Genomic DNA, 7,022 nt, shown 5'->3' on the forward strand with positions numbered 1-7,022 from the left:
TGTTGAGAATGATGGTTTCCAGATTCATCCATGTCCCTACAAAGGACATGAATTCATCGTTTCTTATGGCTGCATAGTATTCCATGGCGCATATGTGCCACATTTTTCTTGTCCAGTCTATCATCGATGAGCATTTGGGTTGGTTCCAACTCTTTGCTATTGTAAACAGTGCTGCAATGAACATACATTTTTTTTTAATGTTCCATCAGTTTTAATTTTAAAATATGATTGTCACATTGGGAAAATGAAATAAACACAGTAAAATAAACTGTACAAAGGCAAAGTAGAATAACAAAAAATATTTTACTAAAACATAAGATTTACAGAAGTTTCCAGACAAGCCATACAAAATGGTCACAGCTTCTTTTGAAGGGGGAATCTACACTTGACAGCAAAGTCACAATGTTATTAGTGAGGGCTGTGATGTTTGTTTAATGTTCCCATTTTGGTCCAAACAATCAAGCTTGTCCATCTACAGCGTCTAAATAAAGTTAGACTTGGCTAGAGAGCATATTCTAAATAACTGGTTAGCTGCTTTTAACCAATGCAATTAGATCACCATAAAAGGGGGAAAGGAGCCCATAAAATTAAAATAAAACTACCTCCCCCCTCAAAAAAATAAAAACACCCACACCCCTGCGGCTAACCTGACAACTACCTTCATTCACAGCGCTTTATACTTAAACCAGGATGGGGGAAATGAGTAAAAGCAGGAAGGGGCCGCTGCTTTTAAACATTTTCACAACAATCCAGATGATACTTCTAGCCTCTGCTCATGCTTTATAACAGTGAATCAGGACAAGATATAGATTTGCTAATGTGCATTTAATCACCAAAGGACTGAAGATGTCTGGGCTTTTTTATTCTGTAATGTTTCTAAGACTGTGTCCATTAAGTGCAAACAAAAAGGAAGAAGTCTTGGCAGAACAGGAGAAGTCATGGACACTTGATGATCGGATCAATTTAAATATTATTCATGGCATATAGCCTAGTCAGTGCTCTAGCTGTTTCTATGGTTTGGGCTTCGTTGGTCTTCCATTGCTCCACTGCATCATTTGTTAATGGATCATTTGGATTAGGAGCACTCAACAAGGCCTGGATCGATAGCAGAATTGTGCGGATCTGCAGTGCTGGGGACCACTTATCTTTCAAAATATCTAAACATATTCTTCCCAACTTGTCTACATTAGGATGATACATTTTGGTCAAGAAACTTTCTTTAGGGGCTGCCATTGGGTATTCTTCTGGAAGGAATAGTTCAAGTTTAAAAGTCCCTTTGTGGTGGTCTCTGTATTTCCTGGACTTGAATATTGGCCTGCCTTGCTAGGTTGGGGAAGTTCTCCCGGATAATATCCTGAAGAGTGTTTTCCAGCTTGTATTCATTCTCTTCGTCACATTGAGGTACACCTATCATACGTAGGTTAGGTCTTTTCACATAATACCATATTTCTTGGAGGTTTTGTTCATTTCTTTTCACTCTTTTTTGTCTAATCTTGCCTTCTCATTTTATTTCATTGAGTTGATCTTCAATCTCTGATATCCTTTGTTCTGCTTGGTCAATTCGGCTATTGAAACTTGTGTATGCTTCACGAAGTTCTTGTGTTGTTTTTTTCTGCTCCATTAAGTCATTTATATTCCTCTCTAAGCTGTTTATTCTCATTAGCATTTTGTCTAACCTTTTCTCAGTGTTCTTAGCTTCTTTGCATTGGGTTAGAACATGTTCTTTTAGCTCAGAGAATTTTGTTATTACCTACCTTCTGAAGCCTGATTCTGTCAGTTCATCAGACTCATTCTCCATCCTGCTTTGTTCCCTTCCTGGTGTGTAGTTGTGATCCCTTGGAGGAGGAGAGGCATTCTGGTTTTGGGTGTTTTCATCCTTTTGCACTGGTTTCTTCATATTTTGGTTACTTATCTACTTGTGGTCTTTGTAGTTGGTGACTTTCAGATGGGGTCTCTCAGTGGACGTCCTTTTTGTTGATGTTGAAGTTATTTCTTTCTGTTTTTTAGTTTTCCTTCTAACTGTCAGGCCCCTCTGCTGTAAGCCTCCTGGAGGTCCACTCCAGACCCTGTTTGCCTGGGGATCACCCACTGGGGCTGAAGAACAGTAAGGATTACTGCCAGTTTCTTCTTCTGTTATCTTTGTCCCAGAAGGGTACCAGCCAGATGTCAGCCTAAGCTCTCCTTTATGAAGTGTCTCTTTGGATATACAGGGATCAGGGAGCTGCTTGAGGAGACATTCTGTCCCTTATAGGAGTTCAAGTGCTGAGCTGGGAGCTCTGCTGTTCTGTTCAGAGCTGCTGGGCAGGTACGTTTAAGTCTGCTGCAGCGGAACTCATAAATGACTTTTTCTGCAGGTGCCCTGTCCTGGGATGGTGGGGCTTTATTTATAAGTTCCTGACATGCTGCTGCCTTTTTTCAGAGATGCCCTGCCCAGCAAGGTGGTAGTCTTGCCACTGTTTTCCAGTAGAGGTGTTACTGAGCTGCTGTGGGCTCTGCCCAGCCGCTTTGTGAACTTCCTGTTAGAACTGCCTTGGTAATGGTGGTCTGCCTTAGTAATAGTTGACTGCCTCAGTAATGGCAGACTGTCTCAGTAAAGGTGGATTGCCTTAGTAATGCTGGACTGCCTTGGTAATGGCATACTGCCTCGGTAATGGCAGACTACCTAGGTAATAGTGGACTGTCTTGTTAGTGGTGGACTGCCTCCCTGTTTCAGTCCCTTTTTTTTTCAGTTGAATGGGCAACTCTGTCTCCCAGGCATTCCACGCACCAGTTGAAACGGCTGCCCAGATTTGTGAGTTTTTGTGCGGAGACTTGCTGCGCCGGCCAAAACAGTCATGCTGGAAGCTTGTGGCACTTTTCAACCCAGGAATCTCCTGGTCTATGGGCAGTAAAAACTCATTTGGAAATGTGGTGATCACTCACCCTCTGTGTTCTTCTTGCTGGGAACTGCACTCCAGAGCTGTTCCTATTGGGCCATCTTGGATCTCCCCCCTCTATTATTATTATTATTATTATTATTGAGATGTAGTTTTGCTCTGTTGCCCAGGCTGGAGTGCAATGGTGCAATCTCAGCTCACTGCAACCTCTACCTCCTGGGTTCAAGCAATTCTCCTGCCTCAGCCTCTCAAGTAGCTGGGATTACAGGCATGCACCATCATGCCTGGCTAATTTTGTATTTTTTTTTCTTTTTCTTTTTTTGTCCCTCCAGATTAGCTTTACTGCATTATAATTTTGTATTTTTAATAGAGATGGGGTTTCACCATGTTGGCCAGGCTGGTCTCAAACTCCTGACCTCAGATAATCTGCCAGCCCTGGCCTCTCAAAGTGCTGGGATTACAGGCATGAGCCTACTTCAATATACTTTAAATTATACTTCCTTTTAAAAAATGTTAATGGTTCCCTAAATTTACAATATACATTTTAACTAATCTACATCTGCCTTCAAATAGCACTTCACATGTAGTGCAGATACCTTATAACAGGGTAGTTTCAATTCCTCCCTCCTAACCCTTATGAAGTTGCTGTCTTTCATTTCATTTATTCATGTGTTATAATCATCCAATACATTATTACCGTTATTAAACAGTTATCCCTCAGTTCAGGTAAGAATTTTTTATATTTAAGATTTGGTTGTATTTCTTCTCTGACAGTTGTCCTTTTTTTATTTAGATCCAAGTCTGATCTATGTCATTTTCCTTCTAATATTTCTTGCATGGCAGGTCTGATGGCAATGAACATCCTATCTTTGTCTGAGGAAGTCTTTTTTCTTGACTTTTGAAGGCTACTTTTACTAGATATAAGATTCCAGATTTTTCTTCTTTTGGCACTTTAAATATTTCACTTCACACTTTTCTTGCATGTATGGTTTCTGATGAGAAGTTCACTATAATTCTTATCCATGTTCTTCTATAGGCTAAAAAAAAAATTAAAAATCTGCCACTGCCTTCTTTGTCTCTCTTACTTTTCATTTCCTACAGCAGGGGTCCCCAACCCCCACGCTGCAGACCTGTACCTGTCAGCAGCCCATTAGAAACCAGGCCACGTAGCAGGAGGTGAGCAGCGAGCATTACTGCCTGAGCCCTGCCTCTTGTCAGATCAGCAGCAGTATTAGATTTCCACAGGAGCTGGAACACGATTGTGAACTGTGTGTGTGAGGGATCTAGGTTGCATGATCTTTATGAGAATCACTGATTATCTGAGGTGGAACAGTTTCATCCCAAAACCATCTCCCCAGCCCCCACCCAACATAGAAAGATTGTCTTCCATGAAACAGGTACCTGGTGCCAAAAAGGTTGGGGAATGCAGTTCTACAGTATAAATCTGATATGCCTAGGTGTAGTTTTTTGTTTTTGTTTAACTTGTTTCTGCTACGAGGAGGTGACTGGGGATGGGGCTAAGACACTGAGTGTTTTTGGTTTCTAGCATTAGATTCTTTCCAATAATTTCCATCTCTGCTTACATGACCTGTCTGTTTCTTGCATGTTGTCTACTTTTCCCATTTGAGCTGTTTACACCCTGTCTGGTAAATCTGGCAGCCATATCCTATCAGAGTTGGTTTTGATACTTGCTTGATCTGTTTCTTGCTTGCTTTTCAGCATGCCTTGTAATTTTTGTTGAAAGTTGGACATGTATTGGGTAATAGGGACTAAGATAAACAGGTATCTTGTGTGAGGATTTATGTTCATTTGGCTACGACTGGGTTTTGTTTACTGTCTCTTTAGCCCTGTTGGTATGGTGGTAAGGCAAGGGGGAGACGAGTGTTCTCAATCTTACAATTAAATCTCAAGTCTCTTAGTAAGCCTGAGTCTCTGGCCTGGGACCTTCACAGGTGCTTCTTTTTGGAAAGCTTTCTTATCCCCCTCAGGTGAGACAGAAAGGGGAGAAATGGCTGGAGTGAGAGGAGTGCCTTTCCCCGTGGCTCTAGGAAAAGCCTGAAGCCTGGTTCAGTCTTTCCCTGAGGAGTAAGTCCTTATTATGGAGAAAGCTCAACATATTTCATAAGAATTACTCTTCCTCTCCTGCAAGAACTATGAGGGCATCTTATCTCCGTTTTTTACAATGAGAAACTGGTGGGATTCTCATTTGTGATAGAGGTAATGTTCACAAAACCAAGAGGCTTTCCCCAAGACTGTGGTACCAGAAGTGAGCCTACCAGTTTAGAGATCCAACACTTCTGTTCCAGGTAAGTTGATCTCAGCTTTGTCTCTGGATTTGCTGGAGGTAGTTTGCAGACTCTGGAGACAGTTTGCCCTGTGAAATCAGTTCTGCAATGAGTCAGAGTCATTGGGTTTTCAGTTTGTCCAGATTTTTCTTGTAAAAACAGGAGTGACAACTTCCAAGCTTTTTATGTATTGAAGCTGAAACAGGAAGTCCAATGTCTCCATGTGGCTTTCCATTATATAAATAACCTAACCTGAGCATTTGTAGAAGGAAAATTCCTCAAAAGACTTTCTGTTTCTGAAATAATTTAGAAATAAATAACAGTTGAAAAACATAAGCAAGAAAAAGTTTCTGAGCAAATTACACGGTCAATTGCTTTTGAATAACATTTTTTTCTCATTATAAAAGCAACACATGCTGATGGAAAACAGTTGAAAATACAGTGAGTGTATGGGAGGAAATAAAATTGCTTGCGGTCTCACTAAGAGATAACCAGTTAACACTTTGCCGTATTTTATTTTTCTTGACTACATATAGCTAGAAACACATATCTTTAAAATTGGAATCATTACTAGTGTCCTTTTATTAGTCTGTCATACTTGTTTTTACTGAATGTAATATTTAACCATTTTCCCATGTTAGATATTCTTTAAAAATATGTTTGTAGCATCTGCATAAAAATGTGTTATAAGGGTGTGTTGTTATTTAACTATATCTGTTCAAACATAATACCACAATTACCATCCTTGTGCATACATTTCTGTGTACAGCTGTTAAAATTTTCTTAAAATTACTAAAAACAATTGCTAGGTAAAGAGTTATCCGTGCTGGCTCATGCCTGTAATTCCAGCACTTTGGGAGACCAAGGAGGGAGGGACTATGAGGTCGGGAGATCGAGACCATCCTGGCTAACACAGCGAAACTCTGTCTCTACTAAAAATACAAAAAATTAACTGGTCTGATGGTGCATGCCTGTGGTCCTAGCTACTCTGGAGGCTGAGACAGGACAATTGCTTGAATCCAGGAGGTGGAGGTTGCAGTGAGCACAGATCACACCACTGCCCTCCAGCCTGGGTGACAGAGCAAGACTCCATCTGAAAAATAAAGATATTAAGTTTCTAAGGCTTTTGATATAGGCTGATTGTTTTGGGTGGTAAAGGTCTTCTTGATAGAGGTGCCCTAAGAGGTGTTTTAAGAGCCCAGCATCACATAGGACTCATCTTCCTCTCACCTGCATTTGACACAATGGGATGCTTCCTCTGACCACACTTTTTGTTTAGCACAGCATATTTTGTGACATTTGAGTATCATATTATGAGAAATAGTACAGAGGAAAGAATGTGAGCTTTGTAATCAGCAACCTGGGTGCTGTGGTTGGAATGTTTGTATCCCCCTGAAAACTCATATATTGAAATCTTTATCTCCAAAGTGATGGAGGTGGGAGCTGATTAGGTCATGGGATAGTGTCTTTATAAAAGAGGCTCTAGGGAGACCCCCCTACCCCTCCCACCATGTGAGAACACACCAAGAAGGCACCATCTGTGAGGATGTGAGCCCTCACCAGACACTGAACCTGCGGGTGACTTGATCTCGAACTTCCCAGCCTCCAGAACTGTGAGACATACATTTCTATTGAAAAGTCATCCAGTTTATAGTATTTTGTTATATAGTAACCTGAAAATACTGAGATACTGGAGTGAGTCTTTAATTATCTAGAACTTAAGTAACTTAATTTTCCTTAGTTGCTTCAATCTTCTGATTTATAAAATGGGGATAATAGTTTTCTTTCCAGGATTAGTTGTGAAAATTAAGTCATTAATTCAACTTTCATTGAATAAATGTTATTGACTGCTTGCATATAA

Source organism: Cebus imitator, unplaced genomic scaffold, assembly GCF_001604975.1.
Source record: "Cebus imitator isolate Cc_AM_T3 unplaced genomic scaffold, Cebus_imitator-1.0 Scaffold211, whole genome shotgun sequence".
Lineage (NCBI taxonomy): Eukaryota > Metazoa > Chordata > Mammalia > Primates > Cebidae > Cebus > Cebus imitator.